The 15920-nt window shown below is 38.1% G+C and overlaps 1 protein-coding gene across 2 annotated transcripts in view; it reads left to right on the top strand.

Moving 5' to 3' along the window:
- The window catches only part of elmo2 (engulfment and cell motility 2), a 137489-nt gene that overhangs the window by 21542 nt on the left and 100027 nt on the right, over positions 1-15920 (top strand). For both annotated transcript variants that reach the window (XM_051932860.1, XM_028811693.2), the window contains exons 2-3: positions 837-902; positions 6814-6866. The gene's annotated coding sequence lies outside the window, so the exon portion shown is untranslated. The remainder of the gene's footprint in view (positions 1-836; positions 903-6813; positions 6867-15920) is intronic.

The following is a 15920-nucleotide window of genomic DNA, read 5'->3' as shown; positions in this document are numbered from 1 at the left end:
TGGAACCGCTTCCGGGTCAGGGGATATAAAAGGACTTTGGGAAAGCCGGGAGGAAGGGTGGCTAAGTGTCTGGGAGAGGAGGATTGGTGATTGTTTATTGGTTATTGTGTTATATGAGTAGTGTGGAGTGGAGCGTGCTTAGTGCATGTAATTATTATAAAATAAATAATAATTGTACTTTTACCTGGTGTTTGGCGTGGTACCTGAGGGTTCAAGAGGTCGATAGGGGCCTCTACTGCTACACTGTATAATGCATACTGCCTTAGATATATAGTTGTGTGTATGTGTCCATTGTTGGTATGGTTTTATTGTCATGTCTGTATTGCAGACATGCAAGTAAGAATTACATTACTATGCACGCATGACAATAAACTTGAAATGAGTTGAACTGAATCTGACCATTGATCATTTTCTCTTGGTGTTAATTGGACTACAGAATGACCAAAATAAGAAATACATTAATCTTTAACTGCAACAAGATTCTTCTTCTACTGGGCTGCACTGACGTGTAACATACTGCATGACCTGTATTTCAACTGTAAGCCATTTACTTTAATTAATATGTTTGCATTACTGGTTTATGCTGTGCAGTCATCCTTGAGATTTATTTTTGTTTTAAATTCAGCATATTGTGGACCACATCTTTGAATTCTTATCAGTGTGCATATAATGTTTGCACAAAATCTCACATTTAATGCATCCTTATGACTACCATTGTATTTATCCTTATACACAGTTCTTTTTGTCACATACTGTAAGTGTACAACTATAGAGTGTTGCAGTGATTGCTGGAAATTATGTTTAGCTCTGTGTAATGTTTGTTATTTCTTCTTCAGACTTGCTAACTCGTATGACTGAGGTGAAATGTCCTGTGGGTGTCCTTTCTGCCATTCTCCTCCATGGTAAGTCGTTGTGCTTGATTTTAAAATCCAATAGTATTCTGGTCAGTCTTACGTATTTCAGGAGGTTGTGAAAACATTGCAAAGTCTTAAGTCATAAATGACAGTGTAGGAGAGACTGGCATTATTGATTTTGCAAGGCTGAAACCCAAATCCTGGCTTAATGAACTGCTGCCAGACACTCGTTATTATCAGCTAAAAGTCTCTGTTTGCCTGAATGAGCCTTCATTTGGAATGCAGCATCTGTAGCCTTATCTAATAAGATGATTATACCAGACTATGTAATAGCCCAGGACATCTCTCTCTAAGTCACGAAATGGGCTTATGTTCTAAACAAAGGACCAAAATTTTTTTTTTTATTATACTTTATTAATCCCGAAGGAAATTACTTGGTTTTTCACATACCCCTTGGGGTCAGAGCGCAGGGTCAGCGATTGTACAATGCCCCTGGAGCAATTGAAAGTTAAGAGCTTTGCTCAAGGGCCCAGCAGAGTAGCATCTCTTTTGGCAGTGATGGGGATTCGAACCAGCAACCTTCAGGATACCAGCGCAGAGCCTTAGCCTCAGAGCCACCACTCCACTCTTCAGGATATTCAGGATAAAGTAACATTGATGGACAGAACTTTGCACCAATGGTTATCCAAGTAGATGGACTTATGTGCATCCAAGAAGCCAAATGCCAAGACCTCTGTACCTATCTAAAAAAAACCGTTGGCCATAATTTGGCTGCCCATGACAGAACCCATAGCTGGTAGGGTGTGGCTACAACAGAGGTTGTAGCAATCCCTTTTCTTCAAAGGGAAACTGTGCTGGACTAAAAGTGTAACATACTTGTTTTTTGTTTGGCAAGCTTGCCATTAGACCTAATTTGCAGAAGGACAGCAAGGAAAGGAAAAAAAAGGGAGAGAAATACATAAACCATACGTTTCCCATGGTAGCAACGGTCACGATCATCAGTTGACTTAGCAGGCACAACTTTGCTAGTAACTGAGGACGCCATGTGTGTAAACACTTGAAGAGAAACTGCAGTACTGCCCAAGAAGGTTTGTCTAAAGGCAATAAAGAAGAAGAAAAATCCTTCCATGTGTCTGCAGAAAGCCAACAAGGAAAGGAACGAACCATAACTCACCTCAAACCATAAGTGCATTTTGATTCAAATAACTATTAATTGTAATTTAATACAAAGGACAAAACCAGCTAATGTTCTATGGTACTGTATTTGGTGTAACTTATCTTTAAGTTAATAATCTTGTGAAGGATACATTCTGGATATTATGAGTTTCTCAACCTAAATCCAGTAGGAAAGGGCAGAGTAGCCCACCTGCAAACACACATACACTTGTGTACGCCCACAGGAAAAGAGAGGGCTCAGTGTGGAGGAAGTTGGTCCTAAGCCAAAGCAAAGTCTAGCTGCTATGAGTAAATGAATACCACTTGCAGGCAATATTAACTTCATAACCAGCCAGGTAACTTATTCCTCTTAACCACATGAATTGAAAAATCAGGAATCATAAGTTGTGTGCCTTTTTCTATAAGAGAAAGAAGTTCAATCTAGCCAAGAGACAGAATCAATAAGTCATATGTCTATTTCTACAGGAAAGAAAAAGTTAAACTTAGTTTTTGTAACGTTCTATGTTGTTTGTTAGTGTAATTTGTCTATATATATATATATAAAATATATATCTCTATATATATCTCTTCTGTTATCCTTTTGTTATAAATTAATTGCATTATTTTGCTTATCTAAACAAGCCTGTCTGGGTTATGTGTGAAAGTAAGTCTACAACCATGCTTCAAGTAAATACAGAGAAAATGAAAGTGTTAATATAGACTTTCACTGATGTATACACCTCGTTCATAAATTGTACAGATCTCATCATATTTTTGGCATTCCAACCAGAAGGTGAAACAGTGATCCTACAGGCAATTACCTACATTAATGTGCTGTCCCTGGGGCTGGCAAGCTGAAAATTCATTTTCACTTTTCCCACTACAGTAATAATAGAAAGTGATTCTGGCATATTAGTTCAAATGGTGTAAGCAATATTTCAACAGTGTAGCATTTATGTACCATATTAATTTTGCAGTTTCAAAAATATTTGTCTAAGGTCAAGGAATAGAAACATAAAGGTACAACCATCATCATCATTTTTTTTTTTTTTTTGAAGAAAATACATTCTACATGATCAAGTCTAACTTATACAACAAAGAAAATCATTACATACAATCAGCTTGAACGTATCCAATCTGTAAGCATCATCTTCACTAGGCTATATGTTTTGCGAATGCATACATATATATCAAACAGCCTTGGTGTTACAATCACTCCTAATCCAATAATAGCAATATTTGGTGTGCGCTTGGATGACATTAAGCTGCATCAGCATAAATTAACTGTATTAGCCAGTACCACACTACTGGTACGCTTTACTTATCTTGCTCAACTGGAATAATCCCAACACAACTTCTATAACTCAATGGGTGGATCACATTCCATATTTTCTCAAATTAGAAAAAAATCATATTTTCTCTTAAAGGATAAGTTCAAAATTTTTTTACTAGATGACAATAATTTTTTAATATTATTTTAGAATAAGCATGTTAGGCCTGTGATTCAGTCTCTTATGGTTATTGTTTAATCAATTAAAAAATGATAGAAAAGGTTTTTCCTTTTTTTCTAGTGTCTCTCTTTTTCTTTTGGGTGAGTATTGAATCTTACTTTGCTTTCTTTTGCTTTTTTGTAGTTTTTTTCGTTTTTATTTTTGTGTTTCAATTGTATCTGTTAATGGTATTATTATTTGTTTGATTGAGTACATTTCCATTGTAATGTTCTGGTTTTTGAAAACAAAACCCATTTCAAACTAATTAACATAAACATCCTAACAATTTACGTATGTTAATATTATAGTTGAGATATTTCAGTATATACCATACTTCAAATTTTAACATTTAACAATTAAGTCAAGCATGTGGCTTGATTTTGGTTTTTATCATAGAACAATGAGGAAAGAACTTCTTATGAAACGTACTGTTTACAAGCATTGTTCTATTAAAACAAAGACTTCCAGGACAAAGCCACCTAAAACTGTCTTTCCAACTCCAGCTGACAGGACTGCTTCATTTCTGATTTATACAGAATTTAGAATACTCTACAAGAACAAACTAACTGTAATCAAAGGGAAAGTAGAAAAGAAAGTTACCTCAGTTGACATGTCTTGTCAAAATGGTCTGTAGAGAAGAGCCACCAGCAAATGAAAAGGCTAATCAAAATATAAAAAGTAAAAGGATGCAAAGCACTATTCTTAACTGAACTTATTAGTTTTCAACATTTTGCTTCTATATGAAAGTATAATTCATTGAAAAAATTTTATCTATCAGGTTATGATTTCAGCTTTAACATTAGTCAAATAAAAGGGTAATAATTCACTGTAATATATCGTTGTATTAAATAATAATATGCATTATTTTAAAACAAAAATTTGCAGCATATTATTATCTTAACTGAATTATGAGATACCGTTGTACTGTTGGGACCCTTGCAACATCCCATACTTAATGCTCAGTGGGCAGTGCTCTCTGAGTGAGACAAATACATATTTGAAGTTAATCAGCATTATTAAATATTTATTAGTAGTTTGATTATATGACTTTTATTGATAGAACCTGAATGTGGGAATGGTTGCTTCTTTGTCAATAGCATGTCATTGATTTGTTATTTACAGATTTATTAGTCATTAGCAGGCATTTCTCAAATTTATCAGCTTAGTCTATTCAACATAATTGGAAAATGCTGCATGCTAATCACTTGAAACAGTCTTTACCTTTTTTAAAACAAGTACTGTGAACACTGAATCCTCGGAAAGAGCCGAACACAGACATGCAAGCACTTTTTTTCTGTGCATCCAAAGGTTTCTGCAAATGTAAAGATCTACAAAATTGTTGTACAGACAATATAACCTAGGAAACTGATTTGGAAAGTAGACCAAAAGGTTGTATGTTCAATTCCAGTACTTAACTCACTGTGTGAACATGAGCATTTAAAAATATATTCCCTAAGCATAAGTGGTGGCTTGTGAAAAAAATGTGGACAGAGGCACAGTTTTTGGTAGTGCCTTTCACATCTATTTATTATATAGTGTCTTTCACATATATATTCCACACACTCTCATGGTCCTCATCAAGATGTCAATGTACATCTTGGCCTGTCCAGTAGCAGACCCATAGGACAAATCCAGGCTAAAATGTATTATACCCTTCCCACCATGTTGCCCAATCTGAAACCAGCTTTCCATTTGTACTGTGCTCCAAAACTTCAGTCCGTGACATCCAGTGTCCCCTTATTCTTCCCATAACTTGCCCTACAGATCTGGAAATGAACAGGTTCCACCTCTCGCCCAAATTCTATACTACACCTGTCTCTAAATTGCTCAATCCTCTGCCAGCTTGCCAAGTTCCCCATTCTGCCAAAACTCATGCCATAATATCCACATCCCCACTTTTGTAATCTTCCAATAACGTGGACATCCATCTGTCCTATGACATATGCATAGCATGCAATCCAAGTCCAAACCAAATCTTATTCTGCCTCTGCCAATAGTGTTCTCAGTCCCTTTCCATTTCTGCTGTATTCCATAAATCCACATCATACTGTACAATCACTACTCTTGCATTGCTCTTTACCATTTATCACACCCACAGAGTGCTTGCTTGCCAGTCTGCCCGGTCCTATGAAAGTTTTCCAGGCTTGCCATTGAAGCATAACTGCTAAGCATGCTGTTAATGTGAACCAGATTTTTATGGAAAGGTACAATAAACATGTAACAAAACATATTGTTTTGTGCATTGTTTGTTTTATTATTATTTTTTTGTGTAAATAAAAGGTTTAAGATCAAGTTTAGAGAAAGGCTGTAGTAACACATTGTGTCTATTATTGTGTCACATAAGCGATATTAATATTTTGGGGATTTAAATATTTAAGCAAATAACCTATTGTATTGCCATTAACTCACACCACAAACCATCTCAGTTCACAGATGTGCACTGTGGTAATTACCATCTTGTAGTGTGGTCCATGTATTGGTGTTCATGAAGTCTTCTCAGGATACATGCACGTTTGCCTCCTGAAGACTGTTTTTGAACTGTCAGACAGGCGTTTAAGGCTTTTTCTTTGCCGTAGTGAGGATTCTTCTGCTGCCAGCAGTGGAGGTCTTCCTTGGCCTACCAGTCCCTTTATGATTACTGAGCTCACCAGTGCATTCTTTCTTCTTAAAGATATTACAGGCAATTGATTTAGGTCATCCTAAGGTTTTACCAATGTCTCTAATGGTTTTATTATTGGTTTTTAGCCTCATAATGGCTCGTTTGATTTTCATTGGTAAAGTTTTTGTCCTGATGTTGAACAATGGCATCCTAATACTCCAAAGGGTAGAAGAAAGCCTAGGTATCTTACGCCTGCACTAATGAAGCAATGAAACACACCTGAGAAATCACAAACACCTGTGATGCCAATTGTCCCAAACATTGTGGTGCACTAAAGTGGGAGGACAATGTAGAAAAAGTGTTGTCATTTCTACATCGTGTGAACAAAATGTATGCAAATACCCTTAAATTTAAAGTCTGCATCGTGCATTTTAATCACGTCTGAATTGTATGATTTTTAATTTTAAACTATGGAGTGGAGGAGGAAATGAAGGAAAAATGTATCTTTATCCCAAACATTATGGAGGGCACTATATATAGATTCTTTGCTTGATTCAGAGTTTGTGGCTACAGTATTTAATCCTTTTCTTATTTTCTCTTACTAGTTGTACTTCATACCCATTGAAAGAACATGCAACAACCCACAAAAGATTATCAATGTAGACATTTTGAGACTGATGTTTAAAAACATGAGATTTTTCTATTTATACTGCAGGTCTGTAAGGAAAGTAACAACTCTAACAGCAGGCCCAGGACCAGTTTACTGAGGTAGGAATCCTTATTATCATTGTCTTTGAATCACTTAGCTATTGAAAATTATTAGTATTATCGTGAAAATATTTGTGTTTTTTTTATGTAAGTGATATACACTGGGAAACGCAAAATGTGTATATTTGGGTCTATGAATCAAAATGGTTCTGTCATGTGCAACAGCATAATTTATCCTTCTCCTGACATACTTCTCCATGGTAACAGCTGCTCTTAACTGCTGGTTGTTGTAGACTTGTTTTAACATTCATATGGTTCTTGTCTTTCACTACTTTAATTGCCCTTAGAGCTTGTGTTACTGATCTAAAAATATTCTTGCAGTTCTCTGTTCAGTAAATATAATTTCTTACATTGCAGTGGATGAAATTGTGTCCTAGAAGATTAGTTTGTCTGTTTGTTAATGACATTATTTCATTTTTATATCACTGTGCTTGCATAGGGACTGAGTATTGTCTCATAATTCATATTTATTTGATATAAAATGGTGGCAAAAATTAAAAGAAAAATAATGTCTGAACATAAATGTAACTAGAAAATGCATTTTCAACTGTTTTCGAACGTGGAAATTTTCCTAATAGTACCTTAGCTGCAGTAGTTCAAACTCAGTTTACTATATACTGTATGCTTTAATGAGAAGTAGGAAAAATAGCTCTCTAACTTTTAATTCATATTGCAGGTTTTCTGTTAATTTCTGATGATATTTTGTTAGTGCCAAATGTAGGATTGAGAAGTGTTAGTTCAGCACCTCTCTACACATAAACAATGTATGTTAGGGTTATGCCATGGTTTTGTGTGTCCAAAACTGACAATTACAGATCAAATTGTCGTATTTCACACACCTGAAGAAGTTGATGAGGGCCATAGAAATAGACTGTCAACATTCTTGTTTTTGCTATAAAGAGAAAGGAAAAGACTTTAAAGCACTGTTTCAAGTAGCATCATACTAACAATATATTGTAAACAGTAGTACTATTAGCTGAAATACCCAGTATTACTATGGCATTTGTATAATGGTTTAAAGTAAGAAAGCAAATATTTGTATGGTTTTTAAATGTTGAGACTTTCCTCATTACTGGCTGAAAAGCAAGTATCCCATCCACCATCTATACTACCTGTCAATCAATTTTTCTAATTTCATTAGTTAAGAATGTATTTTTTTTGTGTGTGATTGTATTCCATAATTGCAGTAACTCCTTGCTGGGTTGGAACCATGAAAAGTACTTCTTTGTATTTACTGGTTTACTGTGCTTTCACAAATAGATGTTTAATCCCACATTAATAAACCGGTGGCGTATTTAATTAAATCATTGATATGGTTTATAAGCTTGGCCAAGCTACCATTTTTTTTGCGTTGTTCCCCCTATTGAAACCTCTATGCATGCTGAACGTTTTGAAACTCCATAACTTAACACTCTGTATGTTAAATTTAATTAACTGTAATACACATGCAAAAGTTAATGAAAATCCACTAAGCTGTTTTGTAGTAATGCATTATTTTTGTGGTGTTTGCCTTCCTTTTATAACTCCACAGTGAAATTCTTGAAACCCCATAAAGACTATATTTTAAACTGCATGAGCAATAATGTAAATACACAATTTTGTGAAAACAGACAGAGCTGTGGGCGGCACGGTGGCGCAGTGGGTTGCGCTGCTGCCTCGCAGTTGGGGGACCTGGGAACCTGGGTTCGCTTCCCGGGTCCTCCCTGCGTGGAGTTTGCATGTTCTCCCCATGTCTGCGTGGGTTTCCTCCGGGCGCTCCGGTTTCCTCCCACAGTCCAAAGACATGCAGGTTAGGTGGATTGGCGATTCTAAATTGGCCCTAGTGTGTGCTTGGTGTGTGGGTGTGTTTGTGTGTGTCCTGCGGTGGGTTGGCACCCTGCCCGGGATTGGTTCCTGCCTTGTGCCCTGTGTTGGCTGGGATTGGCTCCAGCAGACCCCCGTGACCCTGTGTTCGGATTCAGCAGGTTAGAAAATGGATGGATGGATAGACAGAGTTGTTTTGGAGTGATACATGATTTTTGTGTTGGTCCCACTTCACAATTACTCCATTCAATCACAGGTTAAGAATATAGCCCACTTTGTACATAGGGCAAAACTTAAACAGTGTGCCAATTTCGTTAACATAGTCTGAACCTGTTGGGCTTGAAGATGCAGCTTTGGCTTTGCAACATTTCAGCAACTTGGGAGTTCTTCCGGTGTCACATCTTCGTCACCTGAGAATACTTCTGGGTAAGGTTGGGACTCTTTACACAAGGAACAACATTCCCTGCAGCACCCTGTGGTGTACTCCAACTCCCAAAATGCCTTGTGGGAATCCATGGAGCCGTGGCAACCCAGGGGGGCTGCTAACTAACGGTTCGGGGGAGACAGTCCCCTTCATAAGCTACCTCCCCCTTTTCTTTCCATTTTGGAGGACTATACATCTCCCAAGCCACAAGGAGGCTCAACCCCACTGGGGCCACCTCCAGGGTGTGCCCCAAGCTTCATAGAGCCTGGGATGTCTGCACTTCCGCCACACCTGGGTGTGCTGGTGGAGGAACTTCCAGGGACACCTGGAATGCTTCCGGGTGCTCATGCGGGACTTCCGCCACACCAGGAAGTGCAGCCAGAAGGACGTCAGAGAGCACTTGAAGCACATCCAGGTAAATATAAAAAGGGACACCTTCCTACAGTCGAAGAGCCGGAGTCGGGTGGAAGAAGGCAACGCTTGGGAGTGAGGTGGCCCAAGGAGGACCATTGAGAGGCCCACGAAAAGAAGGGTGTTTGGTGTTAGAGCACTGTGTGTGTGCGGGACTTGTGTTTGGGGACCTTGCCTACAATAAACGTGTGTGTTTTTAGAAGAGCCGGGGTCCGTCTACTTGTGTCCGGGCTGGTATCTCACAACACACATACATACGAAGGTTCGAAACAAAAAAAGAAAATAACCCCATAGTTCGGGAACCAGGAGTGGGAGGAGAGAAACAAAGAGATGATTATAGAACATGTTCTAATTGTCACAATGAGAAAAGGCTCAACTTGATCACTTCACTCAGTACAAGTGGATGCATGTTCAAACATAGACGGTTTCTTACCTTTGTCCAGAAAATATCGGAGTACAGCAGTGAACAGTGAGTTAACATCAAGTTTCTTGTGAATTTGCAATGGAAACTTTTCAATAATTAACTGAGGTTTACCGTGAGAAATGGAAAGCAACTATCGATTGGGCTCAAAGAGGTTCTGGCTAACCATGAGGAGACTCAGAAAGGGAAGGCAGGAATTCATCCAGGCTGTTCTCAGCAAGGGTGGAGAAGTGCTGACCCGGACTGATAATGTTGACTAGTGGTGGAAGGGAACACTTTGAGGAGCTCCTGGACCCAATGGACAATGCCCCCTCTGGAGGAGTCAGAGCCAGAGTCAGGGATCAATGCCCATTTCCCTGAGGGAGGTCACTGAGGTAGTTAAGCAACTCTGGAGTGGCAAGGCCTCGGTGTTGGTTGAGATCCACCCAGAAATGCTAATGGTTTTGGACATTGTTGGACTGTCATGGCTGACATGCTTGTTCAATCCTGTGTGGTCACTGGGAGCTGTGCCTCTGGGGCGGTAGACCGGGGTGGTGGTCACCATTTTTAATAGGGGGACAGGAGGATGTGCCTCAACTATCGGGGAAATTACACTCCTCAGGCTCCCTAGGAAAGCTTATGCAAGGGTCCTAGAAAGGAGACTCTGCCCAGTCATGGAACCTCAGTTCCAGGAGGAGCAATGTGAATTCCGTCCAGGCTTTGGAATGGTGGACCATCTCTTTATCCTCATGATGATTCTGGAGGAAGTATGAGAGTATGTCCAGTCGGTCTATCTGTGTTTTGTAGACTTAGAGAAGGTGTATGACTGTGTTCCTCTGGGGATGCTGTGGGGATTGCTGGGAGAGTATGGGGTTCTGGGACCCCTAATAAGGGCTATTCGGTCCCTGTATAATCACAGTTAGAGCTGTGTCTGCATAGATGGAAAAACATCAGCACCATTTCCTGTGGGTGTGGGACTCTGCCAAGGCTGTACTTTGTCTCCTATCCTGTTTGTGGTTTTCATGGACATGAAATCAAGGTGCAGTCGGGGAGGGGAGGGTATCCAATTTGGTGAGCTTAGAATCGCGTCACTGCTTTTTGGACATGATGTGGTCCTGTTGGCTTCATCGGACTTGCAAACACCAGCACGCATTGGGACAGTTGTGTGAAGCGGAAGGTATGAGGATCAAAACTTCCAAAACTGAGGTCATGTTCCTCAGTAGGAAAAGGTGGATTGTCCTCTGCGAGTGGGAGATGAGTTACCACTTCAAATGGAGGAATTTTAATAAATCAGGGTCTTGTTCATGAGTGAGGGAAAAAAGGATGGTGAAATTGACAGATGGATTGGGGTGGTGAACACAGTTATACTGATCTGTAGTGGGGAAGAAGGAGCTAAGTCAGAAGGCAAAATTCTCGATTTACCAGTTGATCTACATCCCTACCCTCACCTATAGTTATAGAAAATTTTAATTTAAGGATCAATGTGATTTCAATCATTAGCTTTAGAATTATTAAAAACTTTTGCTTATATTTTATTTCTGCGGTGGGTTGGCACCCTGCCCGGGATTGGTTCCTGCCTTGTGCCCTGTGTTGGCTGGGATTGACTCCAGCAGACCCCCGTGACCCTGTGTTCGGATTCAGCGGGTTGGAAAATGGATGGATATATTTTATTTTAAATACCTTAAAAGCTCTCATTTATGTTTCAGTGTAAAGGCTGTTTTAGGGTTTGCAAGTGGCCTGTCTTCCTTTCTTGCTGCTAAGTTTAAAACTTCAGTAAGATGACAAGTCAAGGACACTGTGAACTCTAAGAGAGCTGACTAGCCCATTGTCTTAAAATACAACTGCTGAGAACTAAATAGGCCACTATTTTAGAAAATATAGAGAGAGAATTTAAATCTATGTATGAATATTTTTATATCAATACTTTTAATCAAGTTAAAATAAAATGTGTTATATTAGCTAGCTTTAAGTCATATAGATGTTAATTATTAAAAGCTGAGCTAAGAAAACTACTTGTGCTTCCCAGCTCAAGGCCACTTGCTCTGTCTGCCTGCTTGGGCAGTAGCATGAGGTGATGACAAGTCAAGGATAGTGTGTTCTGTAAGAAAACTTATCACCATTGTTTCAGAAGATGCAACTGCCTAAGAACAGCATTGAGGGATGCTTCTGCAACAAAAAACTATTCATTAAAGATAACCTAGTATCTTATGTGTTGGTCCTTTTGTTTCTGACTTAGTAGTGACAACTGGTTGAAAAACAATCTCAGTTACTTGCACAAGGTAAGGAGTAGTCTTTTCAAGTTTTGGTCAAATGATGGACACAAGGCCAGGTGATGGGCATTAGATAATGGTGGGCTGGAACATTAGGTAGTGGTGGATCCAGAACCAGAATCCGGAGAGTATTTTGCATAAATGATAAGAATTGTAATAAAAATAAGCTCTCTCCAAACTGCTGGTATTCACTTCATTGAGCTGAGTCGGCTTTGTGCAATTTGCAGTAAATTCTTTTTCTGATTGCTCAGCCAGAGGCTCAGTGTTTCTTTTTCTAAAGAAGGATTTCTCCATGACATGGTCATGAGCTTTGGGTATTGACTGAAATAGTGAGATCTCTTAATTTTTCCTTTTTTTTTAGTTGGCAGAGTTTAAATTTTGAGATTCTAGTGTGAATAACCTACAGTTAGTGCTAGCTTATATTGTTCAGCATCATTCATACAAGGCAGCAGCATTTCCCTTTATCAGGTATCGTTTTTATGTGGTGATTGTCGTATTCTTCATGCAGAACATTAACTTATTTGTTGAGCTTTCTAGTCTTCTAGGTGTGAAGGTATCCGGCATAAAGGCTAAATTGGACCTTATAGTTGAACATAATGCTGTATGTCAAAACTAATGATATTTATTTACAGCAATCTGAAACATTAAAGGGAACTTCATATCTCTTTGCACCAAAGCAAAAAGAAAATGTTGGACTTTAATTGTGTCTGGCTCCTTATATAGAGTGGATGTGATTTTATAGTAGATTGTTTTCCCTTCATGGATGGTTAGAGACCTGGTTGGCAAATAAAAACATGGCCTTTGTGAACAGTTGGGATGAACCAACTGAATTTTTCAAAACAGATGGTTTTCATAATAAACTGGAGAGGATCTTTCGTTTTATCCCATAATATGGCAGCAAAACTGCCAAGTTGATTGTTTAGACCACCATCAGGTGCCAGTCTTGTGATCTTAAATCACAGGCTGTTGTTTATCCCACCTGTTTCTATTCTATAGCTGTTATCCAGAATCTCTGATGTGAGGCATCTAATATATTTAGTCATGATGCAGACTTTAAATTATTTAATAACCAAAAATAAGGAGCATAATTACACCAAAAGATAAAACTAGATCCTTCACCAAGTTAACCGTAATAGTAACTTAATTCAAATTTAAACAAAAAATACAACACCAATTTAGAAACATCTTTGCAGTTTTAAATGCTTCTCATTGAACATTCAGTTTCTTGGAAATAAAGCTGCTTTGGTAAATGATATTATATTAAGTACAAAATCTCTGTCTTCTCAGTGAAATCTGGCTTAGGAAAGCCGACACTATTCCCATAGTTGAGGCATTACCTAATGGACACACATTCCTTCATAAATCTAGTGATACTGGTCGAGGAGGTGGCCTTGGAATAATATATTTGTGACAAAATGCAAACTGCTTCTAAAAATTAAGGTGAATTATACACCCTTTGAGGCACTCGTTTTAAATATTAAAAGATTCCAGCACAATTGGAGTTCTGCTCTACAGATCACCATATTCCTTGTTCATGACTGAATTTGCCAGCCTTTTATGTGATGTAGCTATATATTATGATCGTGTAGTGCTGATGTGGGATTTTAATGTACACATTGATGTGGAAACTGACTTTTTCCAAATATTTTACTTATTTGTTAAACTCAGTAGGATTTTGTCTGATTATCAACAGTCTAAGTCATAATTATAACCATACATTAAATCTAATTTTAACTGAAACAGGTGAAATTCATAATTTTAAATTACTCTATTAAAGTTATTTCTGATCACTGCTTAATTACGTTTGATTTTGTTCTGCCCTTGCCAACATTCACAGATTAAAACAAAGATGATGTGACATCTGGATTGTAACTCCGCTTCAAATTTTGTGGATATGTTGAATAAGTCATGTGTAATCATGGAAAACAATATAGATCACCTAACATCAAATTATAATATGATCTTGAGAAAGGCTCTAAGTACAGTAGCTCCCCTTAAAACAAAGGTGTTTAAAGCACATAGAACTGATCCTGGTTTAATGAAAGCACACAAGCTCTTAAATTATAGTGTCAAAAACTGGAACATGGATGACAAGCTCCAGAGCTGCAGGTCTTTTAAATTGCATAAACAGAGAATGTTAAAAATAAGAAAAGCTCTCTTTAAAGCCTGCTTTGAGTAATATTCTAAAATAACACACAACAACAAAAATAATCCTTGTGTACTATTAAGAATAGTGACCACTCTAACAAATGGGAATTCAGAACTACAGTGTAAAATACCAAAAGACATTAGCAGTACAAACTTTATGAACTTCTTTCATGAGAAAATCAAAAATATAGATCTCAGCATCTCATTGCAAACCTAATACTAGTATGGTAAACCCTGTCTGGCCTTGCATAAACCACTTGAGAAATTTTAATCTTGTAACGGATTACTGCTACTTGTGTACTGCACCCCATCCCCACCACACTTCATAAATCCTGCCTTCATGCCATAATCCCAACTGTTACAACAGTAATAAATACATCCCTTGACACTGGCTTTCCGCCAGCCACTTTTAAAATCGCTTCTGTAGCCCCAATGTTAAAAAAGTCTTGCCTTGATGCTTATAATCTTAACAACTTTAGTCCTATTTCTCACTTGCCTTTTCTATCAAAAGCATGTTGTGGCCTCCCAACTCACCAATTACTTAACTTCAAATAAATTGATGGGACCATTTTAGTCTGGTTTAAGAGCACAGCACAACTATGAAACTACTCTGCTTCGGGTAACTAATAATTTGCTAATGGCAGCAGACTCTGGACAAACCAGCATTTTAATTCTGTTAGTCCTCAGTGCAGGATCTGACACTGTCAAACATGACATTCTACTGTCCAGAATGGAGAACATTCTGGATATCTCTGTCGCTGTCCTCTAGTTGTTTAAGTTCTATCTGACTCAGTTTATTAGTCTTTGCAACAGCAGATCCAGTTTAGTGCCAGTCATACAAGGAGTTCCTTAGGGCTCTGTACTCGACCCTCTGCTCTTCTGTATCTATATGCTTCTCCATGGCCATGTTATTTGAAGCTTTGGACAAAGTTATTATATTTATGCAGATGATATTCAACTCTATTTCCATGTTAAAAGTGAATCTTCATCAGAGCTTTCTCTACTCACAACTTGCTTCCCTGAAATTAAAACCTGGGTGGAGCATAACTCTTTAAATTAAATTGCAATAAAACGGAACTCCTACAAATTCGCACTAAAGCGCAATTTAAGAAAATGAGCTCTTTTTCAGTCTTGGAGACAATCTCATCAGACCTTCTTCTAATGCAAGGAATCTTGGTGTCATTTTTGATTCTCCTCCCTTTCTTATTAAGACCACATAAACCATGTTAAGAAACTTTCTTACTTCCAGTTCTGTACCATATCCAGTGTTCGCTCGTTCCTCTCCTTTTCTAATACTGAGAAGGCTGGCCATGCTTTTGTCACACCCCACATCATTTATTGTAACTCCCTACTGACAGGTAGGTGCTCTTTCAAATCTTATATCACAGCTCCAGATGATTCAAAACTCTGCTGCAAAAGACCTTTCATGAACCAGCAACAGTGAGCATATAAACCCCTTCCTGCTTCGCCTTCACTGTCTCCCTGTGTCTTACAGAATTGAATATAAAATAGTATTAATAACCTACAAGACTATAAATGGCCTTGCACCAGACTACATCAGTGAACGTGTCCATCGTTATACTCCTGTTCGTCCACTA

The sequence above is a fragment of the Erpetoichthys calabaricus genome, chromosome 10 (assembly GCF_900747795.2).
Source record: "Erpetoichthys calabaricus chromosome 10, fErpCal1.3, whole genome shotgun sequence".
In the NCBI taxonomy this organism is placed as follows: Eukaryota; Metazoa; Chordata; class Cladistia; order Polypteriformes; family Polypteridae; genus Erpetoichthys; species Erpetoichthys calabaricus.
The sequence above is the reverse complement of the archived record's forward strand: the minus strand, read 5'-3'. Positions and strand labels throughout refer to the sequence as shown.